The sequence below is a fragment of the Apium graveolens genome, chromosome 2 (genome assembly GCF_009905375.1).
Source record: "Apium graveolens cultivar Ventura chromosome 2, ASM990537v1, whole genome shotgun sequence".
In the NCBI taxonomy this organism is placed as follows: domain Eukaryota; kingdom Viridiplantae; phylum Streptophyta; class Magnoliopsida; order Apiales; family Apiaceae; genus Apium; species Apium graveolens.
Genome location: NC_133648.1, coordinates 51,591,808 through 51,613,361, shown reverse-complemented (window position 1 = coordinate 51,613,361; position 21,554 = coordinate 51,591,808).

The following is a 21,554-nucleotide window of genomic DNA, read 5'->3' as shown; positions in this document are numbered from 1 at the left end:
GACTTGCAGCCCCATCATTCAAACTGAAAGTGGTACCGTAAGAACTACCTAAATACTTATTAGGTATTGACATGCACACCTCATTATCACTATGCCACTTTTTCATATTAGTTCTAAAACATGCACTTAATATGTGTGCATGTATGTCTTGAGCCATTTTATTCATGTGACATAACAAATCTACTCATGTTTTCATTTAATATTTATATAATACGCTATTTGTAAGAATTTAACATGGATGTATCGATGAACATGCACATTTCGATACTACCATACAATTTACCCATATTAGTTTTAAGTAAAGCACCTAATCTCTATGTCTATGTGCTTCACATTAATATAATAATATTTAATATTTTTATCATTAAGATTTATAAATTAATACTTTTCTGATAATATTTTTCCTTTTCCATTCAATTAGTCATTTCTGGTTTATATTGCATTTTAGAATATTTTAAAATTGATTATGAATACTATTATAAAAATAATTGGTTCAAATATAATAATATATTATATTTGTATATAATAATTAATCGAGTTATGACCTTAAAAATAATTAGATTAATACTCATAAATTATAAATATAGCATCTTAGATTGTTTATATAAGATTTAATTAAACTTCATAAATTATGATTTAAAAAATAAAACTACATGTTATATATTTACATGGTTAGTATTATTTAAAGAGTTATGTTTAAAAACATTAATTTAAAATATAAGATAAAACATAACGTAAAATGATCATTTAATTACTTATTAAATAATTATTGAATTTATAGATATTTTTGAAAAATTAATATATATCTAAGAGTGTTTAAAAATTTGATATCGTGTTACAAAACTACCAAGCCATTTCATTAAACTATGAGAACATATTAAATATATATCGTATGCATCAATTTAATTTTATGCTCTGAAAATTGACGGTCAAAATAATTTATCTTACATATCTCATACAAAAATATAAGGAATGTCACGAAGACTTTCACATGTGTTCACAAACCTACATAAAGCATATGCTATTGTTTATCGTGAAGTTATATACAACATTCTATAAGACATAATACTTTCACGAACGTAATTCAAGATATGTACTTGGGACTTAGGAGTAAAGACGTGTATTGAAACTCTAACAGAAAATACTCAATATTTTTTGAATTGGACAAATAATTATCGCGGGCGGGCCTAAGTCCATTTTCTTCCCGATCATACTAGATTATGGACACAATTTATCGAAATATTTAAAACGGTGTTTACTTTTGTTTATCTATCATTCATAGGGAAAGAGAAAGCGATGGAGATGTCATACATTACATATATGCAGTATAATTGAAGTTGAATACCCCCTAAGGTGTATTGGTATTAGGGCTGAGCAAAAACAACGAATTAAAACCGAAACCGAACTGAAATCGGGGAAAACCGGACAAAACCAATCCGAATTAAACCGATCCGAAATCGAAACCGAATAATAAAAAACCAAACCGATTTAAATGGCTCGATTCTGGTTATACGTTCCAACCGAATGGATAAAAACCAAACCGAACCAGTTATCAATATTATTAAATAAATAATATGTTAGGTCACACACGCACTATAGAGGGGGTGAATACAGTGTATAATACAATCAAATCGAACTTTAATATATTAAGTAACAGAAAACAAACTTTATTGAAACAATAAACTCTGTTACAATATGGAACTGTTACCTCTCAGTGATGAACAAATATTACGAGAGCTGCTAGGATTACAATGAATAAACTTCTCGAATATATGATAACACTTATAGTGTAAACCCTATGTCTGTGTTTATATACTACACAGTTACAAGATAATCGCTAATTGATATGGAATATAATTCTGCTTCCTAAAATATATCAATCAGATATCTTTTCTTCCAAGTATTCCATTCTTCACAGAATTCCTTCTTCATGCATATCTCTTCTTATATTTATCTCGATCTTCTTTCCTTTAATCAGCTACTGTCCTTCTCTGATCATCCTTCAGCACTTAAGTTCTGATATCTAACTTCTGATGATTATCTCCTGATAATATAAGTACTGATATCCTTAAGTCCTGACTTCCAGTATAAGTACTGATCAACAGTTAAGTACTGATTTACCCTGTTAAGTAAGATCTGAAATCTAAACATAAAATATATTAGCCATGACATTATCAAATATATCTAACAATCTCCCCCAACTTGTAAATAAGCATAATATACAAGTTTAATAGATATTTGATGATGTCAAAAACATTAAGTACAAATGCATGAGAATTAGACTAGATAACTACAACTTACAGTCCTTAAAGCTTTACCAATATTCAACTTCTGATAACAACTTCAGTCTGTACAAATATCAGAATTTAAGCAGTTGTAGATCTTCGACTTGGCTTCATCATCTGATCTCTCTGATGTCAGGAGTTGTCTGAGATAGTTCTTCAACAAACATTTCTCAGCATATCTGAGTTCATCAATCATTCTCCTTTTGGCATCTTTAAGCTCTGCAGTATCTTCACCAGTTTGAAAGATTGCAGCTCTGAGATCATTGATCTTTGCTTTTCTCAACTCCTGATCTAGTCTTATGACATAACCTTTGTCAGACTCCAGATTGAATTCAAGTCCTTTAATACCAAGATATGTTCTGATCTGTGCAGTATTAGGCTTCATATCAACAATATCACCATTATGATCTCTGTACTTTGGAACATATGTGCTGTCAGACTTAACAGAATAAAGCCTTTTCTGTCTCTGAATCTGCTCTTTTAAGTAGTTTGCAGCAGTTTCTGTTATTCTGTCATTCACTTGAAGTAAGAAAAGTACATGCTCCAATTCTTCAAAATACTTCAATGGAATGGCATTTTGTCTTATATGATAAACCCTACCATCTGTCATGAAATACAACATGATGTATTCTTTCAAGTAGGTATGGTAAACCATCTGTACAGATTCCAGTTGATTCAATCTCTCAGGAGTTGCTCCAATACCTGGTTCACTCAAGGAAGTTGGATCATTGGTAGTGTTGTGTACTCTTCTTTCATCAGCACTTCCCAATCCAGTTTTATCTCTTGCTTCCTTTCCAGTAACTACTCTTGCTTCAAAACCACTTGCAGTAGTCTTCAAAGATTGAGTCTGTTTTGCTTTAGTAAATCCTGGTAGGAGTGTTTTTGGTCTATCTTCTGATATCAAGTTAACTTGAGCTATGTCAGAGGTTACTTGCTTCTTTTGAATATCAGAACTTATAATTTCTTGACTCTGAACAACTTGAGCCATGTCAGAGGTTATTTTAAGAACTTTTCTTGAAGTCAGAGCAAGATCATCCTTTTCATCAGTAATTTCTTCATCCTCAGGAGGTACATAAACCTTGATAGGTTCACCAACCTTTTCTTTACCCTTGGATCTTGGATCTATCTGTGGTTGTGATCTAGCCAATGTTGCTTCAGTATGTGTCCTTTCTTTGATCACAATGCCTTTGAGTTTTGGAAGTGACTTTTTACCAGAAGCTTCAGATTTAGATGTGACTTTCTCTGATTTAAGTCTGGCTTCTTCTTCCTTTAAACTTTCCAAGTCCATTCCTGGATTTTCCTGAAGAAATAACTGTCTTGACATTTCCTCATCAAGATCTAAAAGTTCATCAGAACTTAGCCTTTTACCAGTAGCAGAACATATTCTCTTCCCAGTATCAGAACTTGTCCTGTGACTAGCTTGTCTTGATGTGAATCCTCTACCTTGACTATGACCTCTACCCATTCCAGAGCTTCCTTGATCATCTGTTTCATTATCATTTCCTGTCAGTGTCTTGTCAGTCTTGCATTTGGACTTAATCACTTTCTCCCCCTTTTTGGCATCAGCAGGTAGTAGAAGAGAGATAAGCAATTCCACTTAGGATTGGATTTCAGTTAGTTGTGATTGCTGAGAAGCTTGATTTTTCAGAATTTCATCAATCTGAGCTTGTTGATGATCTTGAGTCTTCTCAATATAAGCAATCCTATCAATGGTAGGTTGGAAGAACTTTTTCTTATCAATTTTCCAAACTTGTTCCTATTTGATAAAGTTCTCCTGAATCTTGTGTAGTTCTGCATGAGTAGTTGAATGAAGACCTTGTAAATGTTTAGTACTCAATGCAGTGACTCTAAGCTGAGTTTTGAAATCATCAGAATTTAACATTTCATCAGCTTTAGTCAAGTGCTCAGCAAGATGCTTTTCAGTTAGAACACATGAAACTGAGTTCCATTCCTTAGTCCACTCCTGACCTGCAGGAGTTTCACTCCAAGGTACTGGTACTTCCCCGGTAACAAACTTCTTAACCAGTTCAGACTTAGGAAGAGTCTGTTGAGGAGTATGTCCTGAAGGACCTGCTTCATCAGCATCTACAGTTGGAGCAGCATTACCAATATCTTCAGCATTTGCAGCATCAGAACTTAAAGAATCAGTATCTTCTGATAAGACAACAGTGTGAGTAGCAATGGAGGCTTCATCATCCTCTAATTGCTGATCTTGTTCTAAGTTCTGATCAATAGCCATATCCTGATGCTCACCTAAATTCTGATCATCAGCATCTTGATGCAGAGAAGGTGTTGTTGATAACTCTGGAGTTTGAACAGCATCAGTAACAGGTGTTGTGGAAGGATTATTTGCTGTTGGAGCTTCTAACAGAAGTACTGCAGGCACAACCAAGTTTTGAACATCAATATCAGCACTTGTGCTTGGATCAACAGAAGACACAGAAGGTGTCAGCCTTTTCAGAAACAGCTTCCTGAGATGGAGTTGATGGAGAAGAAGTGACTAGAGCAAATTCCTTGTCTTGTGAGATCAGAGATTCCTGATCCCCTTCCTTAGCTGCTTCCTCTTCATCATCTGAAACTGGCCTTTTTGCCCTCTGTTTCTTATATCTCTTTGTTGATTTGGATTCCTTGGGAGTTTCAGGAACTGTCATTCTTCTAAGCCGTTTGAGAAGCCTAGATCCCCCAATTCCAGAATCCTTCTGAGAAGTCACTTTCTCAGCTTCACCTACAACAGGTTCTAAAGAAGGAACCTGTTCCTCAGTATCAGATTCATCTCTCAGTACAGTCATCCTCCTCTTTTGTGGTGTTTGAGGAATAGTTTTTGTCCTCTTTGGCTTGGAGGATGAGGGTTGAACAGTCTGTGAAGTAGAGAGATAGGATTTGAGATAAGTCATGAGGGTAGGTTGAGTAGTATGAGTGGTATGTGCTGAGGATGATGGTTTTTGGGTGTTTGTGGTTGGTTGGACATCTGGGTAAACAGATCTATAAGTATCAGGATCAGCATTTACTAGGATCTGTTTTACAGACTGAGGAATTTGTAATGGTCTAACCACTGTTTTCTTAGTATCAGCATTTACCAGATCATTAAAGTATCATTTTGCAACTCTAAAAGGTGGGGTTGAGGAACTGACTAATTGAGGTTCATCAGTACAAAAAGTATATATAAGTTGACAGAATCTAGCAAAATAGACAACATTCCTATCCTCTGTTATCCTATCCCCAATAAAACCAATTATTCCAGTTGCAAAATCAAAATGAGTTTGATGGATAATAGCATACCCTATGTGCTGACTCAGAATTGGGATAGCATCAAAATTTGAACATTTGTTCCCAAAAGCTTTGGTGATGCAGTCAAAGAAGAAACTCCATTCTCTTCTGATATTAGCCCTTTTTAACTGCCCAAGCTTTGCCAAACTCTTTTCATATCCCAAATCAGCCATTAACTCCTGAAGTGCTGATTCTTCTGGAGTTGAAAAAGTATAATTTTCTGGGAGATGTAGAGCTTTATGTATTGTATCAGGAGTGACTGCATAAGATGAATCACCCACTTCAAAAACAATACTGGGAGTGCCATATTTACCACCATTATCAAAGTGCCCAGTCCGCCAAAATGTTAGAACTTGTTGACTTGAAAAGACTTCAGGCTGAGTTAATGCATACCCAATCTCACTGTGTACAAGAAGATCTTGCACAAAATGCAATTCAGATGGAGCTTCAGCATGATCAAGAATTGCTGCATAGTTGTTTGGAACAAACTTGGCTCCATCAATAATTAAATCCTTAGGTGCCATGTGAAAAATTGAGATTCAAAAGTGCCTGTTAGGTGTTTGATAAGATGTCTGTATGAAAAACCAACGTGAGAGAAAGAGAGAGTAAAAGCAAGTAGAGAGAAAAAGTATGAAGGAAATAAAAGATTAAATAAATCCTTTCTCTGTCGTACTTATACTAAAAAAAAATGTTACCGTTGGACACCTGTCAGACATGCAGTAATAACGGATAGTTACTGGGCTCGAGAAAACAGGAATCATTACTTACCCAGTTGCCTGTTTTCAAGGAAAAACCGTTCCACTTACCCAGATATTCCATTAATCAAGGTGAAACAGTTTTAATTCAAAATTGAAACCGTTCCCACTGAGTTAATTATTTTTTCACTGCATCATTAATATTCTGAAAGTAAATCACGTAAAAATGACCAAGATAAATTAGATGAGTAAGTGCTGATAAAAAAAATCAGAACTTAAATTAAAACAGAATTTATATGGTCATCAGAATATCAATCAGGATTTATCAATGCATTACCAAATATCTTAGAGACAAAATCTTGAAGCAAAAACAAATTTCATTAATATATCAAGAGAATACATTTATGAAATGGAAATTACATCAGTACTTATACAAGATTTCCCTAAGCTCCTAAACCTAATGTCAACAGCTTTAGTCCTAGCTAAGAAGCCTGACAAAGCTGATGATGAAGAAAAACACGAAGAAGACAAAATTAAATCATTTCTTCTTCTTCCTACTCTCGATAAACAGAATGGCGAGTCTGATGATTCGCTTTTGCTGCGGAGAGCTGCCAGTCTTTCGTCCTCCAATCGCTCCAAATGGCGATGGTAATCCATATAGAAGAACAGGAGGTGGGTCAGTACCTCCTGTGGGACAGAGTCCCATATCTCCTCAGGAATGGCTGTAACATGCCATTCCTGCTGCCACTCGGCACAGCTTAGCTCCATATTGAAATTTTGGTAGTTCAAAAACATGTTGAATCTGACCATCGTGTTTTTGAAAGAAAAAGTATGAAGGTAAGTGTGTGAGAAAGAATTTGATGGGAAGGCTGATGTGAAGTGGCTGTTTATATAGGCAAGAGAATGCCAGGAGACGTAAAAGTATTTAATGCTGACAGGTAGAATTAATTCTACCTCGTCTCCCTAGACTTTGAAAAAGAATAACATTCATTGGAAAGAGGAAACATGGTTTAAAGCGCACAAGAAACAATTAACAGTGGACTGTTCAAGTACGAATACCATTAATCCTAATTATAGTGACTATTAATCTTCCACTTCAACATATTCAAGTATTAACTGAGACTGTTATCAAATTTTATTCACAGATAAGTCAAGTAAAACATTAGACTGTAATATCAGAACTTAGACTTATATCAGAACTTAACAGTCATCAGTACATAATTTCTTAACTCAAAAAAGGAATGCCTATCTTAGTAAGTCCTCATACAAGTTCTGAGTTATACTCTTCAGAACTTAATCATCAGAATATGCAACCAGAGCTTGTCCTCAGAGTTTGTGCAAAATGACACAATGACTGTTTATCTAAAATAACATAGACCTCCACAGAAATTTTCATCATTCAGATGGAGTGATTAGTGTGTGCATTAAGCTAAATAACAGACAAAGAGTAAAGTCTGATTCACTTCAGTACATCTTAGAAATAAGGCATAACTAAAATTTTGCTAAAGAGTTGTCATTGTCCTGAAACCTACTGATGAATGAGTTCATGCTTGAGTCCACCTCAACTATTTTGTGCTAATTTTATGCATCTTTTGAAATTCTATTTTACAGTGGCTTCTCAGTGTAAGTGAGTCACGACTGCTTATCAGAATTTATGCTATTATCAGAGTATTTCTCCAGTAATCATAGAGTGTGAAAAGTCACCAAGAAAATATTTTGCTTTTCTAATGCATATTTACTTAATACCAGCAATGCACTTGGGTCGTCCCTTCCATATTTTTACTCTAGATCTCAAAGGAGTACCTGATTTTATTCTTTGATCTTTTTGCTTTTTCTTATGATAAGTGAGGTTTATCAGCACTTAGTACATTCAGTAGTTTTATTAGTATCAGAACTTAACAGATGAGTAGCATTATTCTAATTTGTGACTTAGTAATAAGATAAACAAAGTAAACTCAACTAAGCTCAATTATCAAAATTTGCTAGTGTCATAAGATTTCCACTGAAATAATTACTTCTTACATGGAATCATTTGTTTATTGAAGACTACTAGGTCAGTATCTAGCACAGTTATCCTCATAGGATTGAATAGTTACTTGAACAGACATATCACTTATCAGAGTTTAGAAACATATATCAGACAGCAGTCAGTACTTAAAAACATTTGTCAATTAATCACAGAATACACAAAGAGATTAAATTCTGTAAATACTGATCATAAAGTCTGATAATACAGAACAAGACTAAGCAGATTTAGAGAAAGAACCTGAAATTATTCCAAGTTCATTTACCAATCATGTAAAAGTGGCTTCACACAATGGTTTTGTGAAGATATCTGCTAGTTGTTGATCTGTTGGAACAAAGTGCAATTCCACTGTACCTTCATCCACATGTTCCCTTATGAAGTGGTACTCGATGCTGATGTGCTTTGTCATAGAGTGTTGAACTGGATTACCTGTCATAGCAATAGCACTTTGATTATCACAGTAAATAGGGATTTTGAAATATGTTAACCCATAATCCAGTAACTGATTCTTCATCCAAAGAATCTGTGCACAACAACTTCCTGCAGCAATATACTCTGCTTCTGCAGTTGATGTGGAAATTGACTTTTATTTCTTGCTGAACCAAGAAACCAATCTGCCTCCAAGAAATTGGCAGCTTCCACTTGTGCTTTTCCTGTCAATTTTGCAACCTGCAAAATCTGCATCTGAGTAACCTATGAGTTTAAAATCTGATTCTCTAGGATACCATAATCCCAGATCAGCTGTTCCTTTAAGATACTTAAAGATTCTTTTTACAGCTGTTAAGTGAGGTTCTCTTGGATCTGTTTGAAATCTTGCACAAAGACAGGTAACATACATGATATCAGGTCTACTAGTAGTTAGATAGAGTAGAGAGCCAATCATACCTCTGTAGTCAGTAATATCTACTGATTTACCAGTATCCTTATCCAGTTTTGTTGCAGTGGCCATGGGAGTGGATGCACTTGAACAATCTTGCATTCCAAATTTCTTCAGCAAGTTTCTGGTGTACTTGGTTTGACAAATAAAAGTGCCTTCTTCATTCTGCTTGACTTGAAGGCCCAAAAAATAGCTAAGTACCCCCATCATACTCATCTGATATCTTGACTGCATTAGATTGGCAAACTTCTTGCAAAGTTTGTCATTTGTAGACCCAAAAATGATATCATCAACATAAATCTGGACCAGAAGTAAGTCATTTCCATGGTTGAGGTAGAATAGTGTTTTGTCTATTGTTCCTCTGTTGAATCCACTTTCCAGAAGAAACTGAGCTAAAGTCTCATACCATGCTCTAGGAGCTTGCTTAAGTCCATAAAGTGCTTTATCAAGCCTGTAGACATAATCTGGATGTTTGGAATCTACAAAGCCTGGAGGTTGTTCAACATATACCTCCTCCTCCAATTCTCCATTGAGAAAAGCACTTTTCACATCCATTTGAAAGATAGTAAACTTTTTGTGAGCAGCATAAGCCAAAAATATCCTTATGGCTTCTAACCTAGCAACTGGTGCAAATGTTTCATCATAATCAATTCCCTCCTGTTGAGAATATCCTTTTACAACCAGCCTTGCCTTATTCCTTGTAATTATGCCATCACTGTCAGTTTTGTTTCTGAATACCCACTTTGTACCAACAACAAATCTATTCTTTGGTCTTGGCACTAGGGTCCAGACTTTGTTTCTTTCGAATTCATTTAACTCTTCCTGCATTGCTTGCACCCAATCAGCATCTTGAAGAGCTTCTTCCACTTTCTTTGGCTCAGTCTGAGAGAGAAAAGAATTGTAGAGACATTCATTTGAAGTACCTATTCTAGTTCTGACACCTGCATCAGGATTTCCAATTATCAAATCAGGTGTATGTGATTTTGTCCACTTCCTTGCAGATGGAAGGTTTTCTCTAGAACTGGATGCTCCCCCATGATCCATGCTATCTTCATTTTCATTTTCTGATGCTCCCCCTGAAACTATGCTCTCTGAGTTGGATTCTTCAGTATTTAGATTTTCAGCACTATCAGAACTTGGCTTATCAGAACTTGACGAATCAGAACTTGAAGAGCCAGATGCATGTTCTGATGTTTCTTGAGATGTCGTAGGGTCTTGAGTATGCTCCCCCTGCATAGGTGCATGTTCCTCTGACGTAGTCACCACAGTTTCAATAACATCAGAGTTTAATCCATCAGAGCTTACAGTATCAGGACTTAGACTTTCAGGATTTTCAGTATCAGAATTTGAGTCTTCATTTTCAAATCTCAGCTGATCATGGTCAATGAAATCTTCAAGACCAGTAATCTTCTTGTCATCAAAAGAGACATTGATAGATTCCATGACCACTTTTGTTCTCAAATTATAGACTCTGAAGGCTTTTGTGGAAAGTGGATATCCAACAAAGATTCCTTCATCAGCTTTTAGATCAAACTTTGATAGCTGTTCAGGATGAGTCTTGAGAACAAAACACTTGCATCCAAATACATGAAAGTATTTCAGATTTGGCTTCTTTTTCTTCACCATCTCATATGGTATTTTTCCATGCTTGTTAATGAGTGTTGCATTTTGAGTAAAACAAGCAGTCTGCACAGCTTCAACCCAGAAATAGGTTGGAAGCTTTGCTTCTTCAAGCATTGTACGTGCAGCTTCAATGAGAGTTCTATTCTTCCTTTCAACAACTCCATTTTGCTGTGGAGTTCCAGGAGCAGAAAATTCCTGCTTTATTCCATGGTTTTTGCAGAAATCTTCCATTATCAAATTCTTGAACTCAGTGCCATTATCACTCCTTAAAATTTTCACAGAATCTTTGACCATTTTATCCAGATGTTTGACATGATCAATCAAGATAGATGCAGTTTTACTTTTTGTGTGCAAGAAATACACCCATGTGTATCTGGTGAACTCATCCACTATGACCAGCGCATACTTCTTCTTTGCAATAGACATGACATTTACTGGACCAAATAGATCAACATGTAGTAGATGATAAGGCTCAAGAATTGATGATTCAGTCTTGCTCTTGAATGAAGATTTTCTTTGTTTGGCCTTCTGACAGGAATCACAAAGACCATCAGGAGCAAATACTGACTTTGGCAGTCCACTCACAAGATTTTTCTTGACCAGTTCATTTATATTGTTGAAATTTAAATGAGAGAGTTTCTTATGCCAATTCCAGCTTTCTTCAATTGATGCTCTACTCATCAGACAGATTGCAGAACCATCAGTACTTGTTGAAAGCTTAGCTTCATAAATGTTACCACGCCTGTATCCTTTCAGAACAACTTTGCCTTTAGATTTACTCCAATTTCACAGTGTTCTTCAAAGAAATCAACATGATAACCTCTGTCACAGATTTGACTTATACTCAGTAGATTGTGTTTAAGTCCTGAGACCAGAGCTACTTCTTTAATTATGACATTTCCAAGATTGATATTGCCATATCCCAATGTTTTTCCAATGTTGCCATCTCCATAAGAAACACTTGGGCCAGCTTTCTCCACAAAGTCTGATAGCAGGGCCTTATTTCCAGTCATATGTCCTGAACATCCACTGTCCAGAACTAGAATATTTTTCCTGTTGCCCTGCAATCACAAAGACCACTAATTATTAGTTTTAAGGACCCAGACTTGCTTGGATCCTTTGGCCTTATTAAGTTTGTTAACATTTGCAGCGGATTTAGCATCAGAGTTTATGTTAACATTTTTCTTATCAGAACTTACACTATCAGACTTTGAATCAGAATTTACACTAGAAGGAACAATGGAAACTTTCTTCAAAGAAGGTTTTACTTGATAATAATCATAGTACAAACTATGATATTCCTTATAAGTATAAATGGAATCCATAAACTACCACAATGAAAACAAGGATTTTGTGGTTTGTATCTAACAGACTGACTCTTAACTCCTGATTTTGAAGGTAAAGAGTTAATATTCTTATTCTTCCTGCAAAAAGAAGCCAGATGGTTAGAACTTCCACAGTTATGACATGTTTTCCTAGGAGCATCAGGAACAGGTTTATAATTATTGCTTTTATTCACACCTTCCTTTCCATTCCTATTTTTCCTAGGTGATTTTACCTTGTTTGCATTCTTAACATCTTTCAGCTTATGCTTAAGTTGCTTCTTTGTCATTAAGCCTATGTTCACTTCAGCTGTCTTTTCCTGTTTTAGTTTGTCAGAAGTTAATTCCTTTGTAACTTCTGATTTCTCATTTTCAGACTTTACAGTTACAAACTTAACAGGTTTTAACTTTGGCTTTTGCTTATCAACATGCTTAATTTCTTCAGTTCCTTTATCATTCTTATCTTCTCCATAACCTAAGCCCTCTTTCCAGTTTCCACTACTTAGCAAATTTTGAGTTATTTTGCCAGAGTTAGTCCAAGTCCTGATAATCTCTCTTTCCTTTTCTAACTCAGTTTTTAGAGATTCATTCATTTTTAGCACTTCATCCCTAACATAAAAAGCATCATCTCTATCCTTCTGAGTTTGATGGAACATGACTAACTCTTTTTCTAAGAAATCATTTCTTTTCTTAAAAGCAAGATTTTCAGAAGTTAATCTTTCACATATTAAAGTTTGATCTCTATAACTAACAAACATGGTTTTAAGATATCTTCTCAACTCATTAATATCATCAGTATGAAAAGCATAAGTAGTCTGAGGTACCTTTGTTTCAGCAGCTTCAGAACTGCTCTCAGCACTTTCTTTATCAGCATTTGCCATCAATGCATAGTTTTCCTCACTTTCAGAGTCTGAGGTGTCTGTCCAGCTTTTCTGCTTTATGACAAGAGCCTTGCCTTTGTCACCCTTTACCTTCTTGCAATCAGGAGATATGTGGCCTTTCTCACCACAGTTATAGCATTTAACATTGGTGTAATCTCCTCTGTCAGACTTTCCTCCTCTGCCTTCAGATCTTCTGAAATTCTTCTTATCAGAACTTATGCCTTTCCTGGAAAACTTCTTTCCCTTCCTGAACTTCCTGTATACAATCTTTGTGATTCCTTTCACCATAAGAGCACACAGCTTCATCATCTCCTCATCAACATCAGTCTCAGGCAAGCTTTCAGAATCTGAGTCATCATCACTGTCAGAACTTGATGACTCAGTTTCAGACTTTACGACAAAAGCTTTACCCTTGTCTTTCCTTGAGGAAGCTGCTTTGGGGAATTCTTCTTCAGCCTTAAGAGCAACTGTCCTTGACTTTCCTCCTTTCCTCTTGCTTTTTTGTTCCATCTCAAGCTCATGAGTCTTGAGCATTCCATAGATTTCGTCAAGAGTTGTTTCATCAAGATTGTAGTTGTCTCTTATTATCGTTGCCTTCAAATCCCAGGATTCAGGAAGAGCTAACAGGAACTTAAGGTTTGAATCTTCAAGATCATACTCTTTATCAACCAATGACAAATCATTCAAAAGTTTGACAAATCTATCATATAAATCATTCAATGACTCATTAGTCTTTGAGTCAAAGTGTTCATACTCTTGAGTGAGTATTGTCTTCATGTTCTTCTTAATTATGTCAGTTCCCTGACACCTTGTTTCCAGAGCATCCCATATCTCCTTAGCAGTCTTGCAGTTGATTACCCTGTTTGACATTACATTATCAATGGCACTATGCAGTAAGTGTTGTACCTTAGCATCCTTAGCAATCGATGCTATATCTTCAGCAGTATAATCACTCTTCTCCTTTGGTACGGTCTTTGCTGCTTCTCCTGCTACTGCAACAGCGAGCTTGGTTGGTTTGTGAGGCCCTTCCTTGATTCTATCAAGGTATTCTGGATCTGTTGCTTCCAGGAACATGGTCATCCTTACCTTCCATATGGGATATTCAGATGGTCTCAGTATGGGAACTCTGATAGTCTCATACCGACTTTGAATTTGTGGCTTTGGAGGTTCTTCAGTTTTGGTAGGCTTAGTTGGAGTTTCTGTGTCAGACATGATTGTGTTTGGATCTTTAGCTGTATGTGTGTTAACAGATTGGCTCTGATACCACTTGTTAGGTCACACACACACTGTAGAGGGGGTGAATACAGTGTATAATACAATCAAATCGAACTTTAATATATTAAGTAACAGAAAACAAACTTTATTGAAACAATAAACTCTGTTACAATATGGAACTGTTACCTCTCAGTGATGAACAAATATCACGAGAGCTGCTAGGGTTACAATGAATAAACTTCTCGAATATATGATAACACTTATAGTGTAAACCCTATGTCTGTTAAGTAAGATCTGAAATCTAAACATAAAATATATTAGCCATGACATTATCAAATATATCTAACATAATATATTTTTCATATATTATTATATGATCTTTATGAATTTTTAAAAAGTTATAACTGCATTATAGCAGTTTTCAGTAACAGGTTATAGAGAAATTAATTTAAGTCACCTAGACTTGTTTGTTAGTCACTGTTTGTTAGTCTGCATTCTGCAATATGCAAATTGATTTGCAAATTGATTTTCGTAGTCTACATTTTGTGTGGTTTCACTCACTGTTATAGTGTTAGATATTCTTTAAATTTCATGTGCTAGATTTTTAACATCCTCCTCTTTTGACATCCCCTGAGCAGAATGTTTAAAATAAATAAATAAATATTATGAGATTAATCTTAACAATTATTTCTTAAAAAGCAAACTAAGTTTTTTACTTTATCTTTTTAATCAATTATTATTAATTAAACTTGGTACTTGACAAAATTTGTACTAGTTTCTCATTATTTATTTATTTCGGATTTGTTTGTATATTGTTCTTTATTTTCATATTTGTCGGTTTTGTAATCGAAACAGAGTCGATTATAACAGAACCGGCGGTTGCGATTTTCGATTTTAAAACCCGAAAATATATGGTTGCGGTTCCGGTTTTGTCCAAAAACCGAGCTGAACCGACCCATGCTCTTCCCTAATTGGTATCGTGTGATCACGAAATAGAATTATGTTATGAAATTGAAAATGATCAATTATATCTGGAGCTTTTTGAATGGGTAAAAAAATTAGGTGGATCAAATCAACTACAGTTGATGAACTATAAAATCAACGATGATATGACATCTATCTCAGCACATATATCTTAAAAACTAACATTATGTTGTTACAGTTAATTACAATCAACTTAAATTAACTGTTGTATTACTTTTACTTTATATATAGACACATATTTACGAGTGACGCTACTTGTACTTATTCGGTTTACATCCGACATCCAAGAAAATGTATCATTTATTCATTAACTTAAATTAGCAACGTTATGTAGATTGGTAACGTTTTACATATATAGATTATAAGCATTGACAGTTAATCAACTTATATCAACTATACTTAAGTTATTACATAATTTTATTAATAATAGATAATCAAGAACAATATAATTACATATTGTATAAAATTATTCTCGATAGTCACCCATGCCTCTTACGGTCATTATGCTAGTTAGATTTTATTAACCATTTCCTCTATGTAACATCGTAAATTTGAATATAATGTTTACTTTAAAAATTATAATGTCGTTAATTAAATACATATTATGTGTTAACTCATCTATCTTTTCTGTAAAATAGTTATTTTATATGTAAAATATCGATTAGTATTATTATTTTAGTAGTAACTTATTTTTTTTTGAAATATATAGGTAACTAAATCAGCAAATATAAAAAAGAAAAATATGATAAAAAATGTTATTTAATAATTCTAACACGATAAATACCTATTAAGTGTATGATTAAAAACACAAAAGACATATTTACATAGTGGTATTGAAGTGCACATGTCGTTGAATAGATTCGAGTTCAATTCTCATTAACAACATGTTGTGCAAGACATGCTTGTACTATAACAAGACTAAGTCAATTTGACAACCCTAAGTAAGCTGTATGGCAATCTAAGTTTGCATTTTGTATTGTATCACTTAAATCTGTAAAAGTGTGAATAGATTAGACTGGAGTATTTTTATGTAAATAGTCTCAAGCCCAAGAATAAACTCTGGAAGAAGATCATGAAGATCGTGCCTCAGAGACAGTATGAAGAAGCTTGCAGTTGAATAAATCTGTTTTGGGAAAAATAGTTTAAGTATAGAAATCTACAAGTCACAGATTAAGTGTTATAAAGAAGTCATTCGAGAACTCCAGAATGATTTATCGAGAAGTCAAGAAAAGCTACTAAAGATCTCAGAGATATTGACAAGCCAAATGAAGATATGAAGATTGGAGATATCGACAAGTCAAATTATCACTATAGATCTCAGAGATATCGATAAGTCGAAATATCAATAGAGATCTTTGATATATCGACAAGTCATTTCTTCACTAGAGATCTCAGAGATATCGATAAGTCAAAATATCACTAGAGATCTCTGAGATATCGACAAGTCATTTCTTCACTAGAGAACTCAGAGATATCGATAAGCCAAGATGAAGACATGAATATGAGAGACCTTGACAAGCCAAATTCTCTTATAGAGAACTCAGAGACTTCGATAAGTCAAACAACTATAGAGTAATTAGACATCTCGATAAGTCATTATACATATCGAGATGTCGAGTTCTCTATATATTAAACTGGAGATGTCGAAGTAAAACTCAAAGTACAAAGTGCAGACCAGTTAAATATCCAAGATTATCAATCAACAAACAAATCAATCACTGATTTGAAAAGTTTACAAAAAGTAGCTTGAAGAGTACAAGATCAAAATCCAAGATTAACTGACAAAGTAAAGTCGCAGACATACACGATTTGCAAAGATTGTTGGTGAGACTGCATAGCTGTATTAACAGTTACGTGATAACTCAATACTAGAACAACATTAGAACATGACAGGTTAATAATACTACGACTACACAAGAAATCAGAAGAAATGAAGACAAGGCAAATACAAAGAATCATAAGATTAGAAGAAAGCTTGAAGTCTGTTTACAGATCACTGAAAGAAGCTCATTAAAATGATCATGCCTCATTGAAGAATAAAGGTTAAAGACTTTTAGGGTTTCAGAAATGATGAAGATTCAGTGTATAAGTGCTTGTAACACCCCCCCCCCCAAATCCGGGGTCGGGGATCCGGGTTATCACGAGTTCCATTTCCCTTAATTACACCCAATATTAATAAACAACCAACTATTGTGTATTGTGACCCCACAATATACACACATACCATAAGTTGTAGTCTTAGAGATGAATATCAAAAATAACACAAGTCATTTTATTCCACAATTATAAGTCATTACACCTCAAAACGGTTTCTGAATAGATTTACATAATCTTTGCCATTATTACAATTCGTAAATATACATAAGTCTGGTACATCAAAAATTGAAAGCCTAGCCTATTGGTAGTTCCTAACTCAGCTACAGCGGCATCAATGCCTACAGAAAACTGCGGAACGTTTCCTATCCGCTCGCGAATTGGGAGCTTGGTCATGTTCATCTTGTCTAGCTGTTGTTGTGTGATGAAAGAATAAAGCAAGGTTGAGCAACAAGCCCACCAAAATAACATGTATAATAATTTACAATATATGAGCATTCTCATAGTACTCATGGAAGTCTTGGTCAAGAAGAAATGAACCAAGTTTGATATCTTAATACGACGAAGTCGCAAAATATTCAGTATATATATACTTTTCAAAATCTTTGAAATCCTCTGCCATGCATAATATACATAGAGTTCCATTTTATAACTGTATAAAAATATCGTTGCAAGGTGATCTCATATATCTAACCTTGTCTCAACGTTTTTTTGAAAATATTTTTCATGCATAAGATAATCATTTACTAGATATAAGTTGAAAAGATGAAGTTACAAGATACTCCAATATGCTTATATCTTTTCTGAATACTTCTTGAACTACCATCGTTCAAGGTATAAATAGTTCATCCCATAGATGAAGCTACAAGACAAAACTTGTATATAATCAATCTTTGAAATATCATCAAAATGAAATGAAGTTACGAGATACTTCATTTGATGAAAACATCATTTTGAAAACTCGACGCTGCCAACACTCAACAATCGCCCAGCCGTAGCCTTTCTATCGAAGTGCTCTGGGTAGTGTTGCAGAAATATCCAACTGGATGATGAACTCATTACGGGAGTTTGCCGTGCCAGGAAGACCCCTCACGATGATCAGTTGCAGTAGTGCAACCCCACAATTTTTTACATGTAGAGGAGAACAGTCGGATTTACTTGTCGACCGGACGCTGGACTCCTAAGGAATGGACCGTCTTAGCGGAACTTCCGGGCCATTTGGGCCAATAAATAAGGCTGGGACGGCGCCACTCGATCACTTACGCCACTCCTAGTTCAGATGAAATCCATGACTCCGAAACATAAAACTCGTCTCCCCTTTCCCCAAGTAGGAACTTGTTGATACGACCTCACCAAGAAGTCGCATCTAGTTGGAAAGAAAAACTCACCGATATTTCCCAGGCGATGCCTGTTAATGGATTAACTTATTCCAAGAATTTACTTCCCAAGTGTTGGGTAAGTAATCAAAAACTCTTTTATCAAAACAGCAATCTTGTTGCGAATGTAAAAATACATCACGGAGCCGGATCCCTCATATTTTTGAGCGAGTATTTAAATCCCCTTCGAAAGGAAGATCTTAAATTTGAAAATGAGTTTTGAGATCCGCTCTAACTTTCAAAAATATTTTTGATAAAGTTTGAAAATAATCTCTGGAAATATTTAAAGTAAGAATGATTGATAGTATCAATCATTTTCCGGATACTTCGCGAATACTGAAACATTATTCTTTAAAAAATAAAGAATATTATTTAATAAAATAAGCGGAGTCATAAGTCCTCGAATAAATATTCAAACTAATATTCATTAAATAATATAAGCGGAGTCATAAGTCCTTGAATGAATATTCAGACTAATATTCAATAAATAAAATAAGCGGAGTCATAAGTCCTCGAATGAATATTCAGACTAATATTCATTTATCAATATAAATAAAATAAGTTTCATAAGTACAAACTCTATTCAAATAATTAAACTAGTCTTTAATCGTAATATGAATCTTAAATGAATATTCAAAAAAATAATATTCACTTATAATATAAAATTATCGAATAAACATTATTCGATTAATAGTTTTGAAAACTATATATATATATTATACTCGGGAACATCGGCTCCCGGTTTAGAAAAATGTTCAACTCTGGGTCCCCTATACTAAGGGTATACACAAGTACTGTTTATCTCTATCATAGGTATTATGCAGTTTATAATCAATTGAATCAACAATGAGATATCAAGATTATGAAACAGGCATGCATATATATATATATATATATCATATTGGCATACTCCAATATATCACAAGATTTTCTAATAACAATCATGCACTTATCACAAGATAATGCATATATATATTTATATCACAACAACAGTATAACGGGTAGAAAACTTGCCTGAGTGTTCCGGGGTAGACTTAAGCTTAGAGTGGGTCTGGTAACCTATGAATAACAACATAAGCCGGAATTAAACCACAGTCGCTTAAGAAACTAGTCAAAACTCACTCATACCCTAACGGTCACTTACGGTCGCTTATACGCTTAACGATTTGTGTTAATCGCTTGCGTACCCTCGGCTCCACCACTTTTAATAAATTAAACGTTATGAATTTTAAGGCGACTCTTTCGCGAGTACTTTACCAACTTACCAATACCCCTTAAATAATTTTTTTGTAATCCAATTAGTCTTTTAAGGGCCTTAAACAAGGTTTCAAAGTAAAGCGAGGGGTAATGGTTCGCTCGCGAAACGCCATTACTTAAAACGGTCGTTTCTCCTAAACCGTACATCGGATCTAAGTGAACCACTGACAGGAGTTCATTTATATGTTCAAGCATCGGTGAAGAACAGTCAATGAAGTATTCAAGATTGTAGTAACAATGAAGACGTTGTCTACAGTACCAGAAAGGATTCCAGTGAAAGTACATTTGTTTGTTGACAATCAGTGTTCGAAGCGATAAAGTTGTTGCAAGCTTAACAATGTAATCAAGTCTATAATATAAAAACCTGAATTGGAGCTAGTCGTCTGTGAACCAGAGCAGTTGCACTAGACGTCAGCGTTTCATGAAAGGAATCTGAGTATTATCATTAGAAGGATTGTTAAGTGAGGATTCGTATCAGGGAATACATGTTTTATGATTCAGACGAAGACTCAAGAGAGAAGACTTAAAGATGGGACAGCTCAGGAAATGCAATGCTCTACAGAAACTAAGTCAAGGTGATCACTACCTTGTAATAGGAGTCATCCTGATCAGTATATTGATCTTCAGAAGCAATATCCTGGATGTATAATTCAATATTTCAGTACAGGAACTGATCTTGACATAGTGTGATACTCAGGGAATAAATAAGAGCAAGAATAATTTCACAAGTGCAGTTTTCATCCCTCTGGTCGCCATAGAGAAATGGGTTGAATTTTTTCTAAGGCAAATTCACCTTAGGTTCACCTTGGTCTCCATAGAGAAATGGGTTGAATTTTTTCTAAGGCAAATTCACCCTAAGTTCACCTTGGTCGCCATAGAGAAAAGGGTTGAATTTTTTTAAGGCAAATTCACCCTAGGTTCACCTTGGTCACCATAGAGAAATGGGTTGAATTTTTTCTAAGGCAAATTCACCCTAGGTTCACCTTGGTCGCCATAGAGAAATGGGTTGAATTTTTTTATAAGGCAAATTCACCCTAGGTTCACCTTGGTCTCCATTGAGAAAAGAGTTGAATTTTTTCTAAGGCAAATTCACCCTATGTTCACCTTGGTCGCCATAAAGAAATAAGTTGAATTTTTCTAAGGAAAAATTTACCCTCTATACACTCTAGTCACCACAGAGAAATTGAGTTGAATTTTTCTAAGGCAAAATTCACTCTTTGTCGCCACAGAGCTTATATTACCTTGGTCGCCACAGAAACCTCAGCCACAACTTTATTGAGTTATCAATTGAATTATGTGGTAAACAATTTGCCACGTATTTCAACAGATTTAAAGTCTATACTTTGAAGCAGAATGAAAGAGTTGTATTGTTCTGAGTTTTATCTTCTTCTCCGACAAAAGGAGATAAAATAAGCAGCAAAGATTTTCAGAGAAGCTCAAGATTTTTCAATATCCGTTTAACTTCTCACCGGAGTAACGTTATAGTGCCCAATTTAATTCTTGTATATTTATAGGGGCATTGTAATCTTTACCCGGTAATTAAATCCTTAGACAAACAAAAGCTAGATCATTATATAGGATTTGATTTGTAAATCTTTGAAGAAGTTAGGAACTTTGTTGTTCTTAGATTGTAGCCAGTTAATTTATTTACC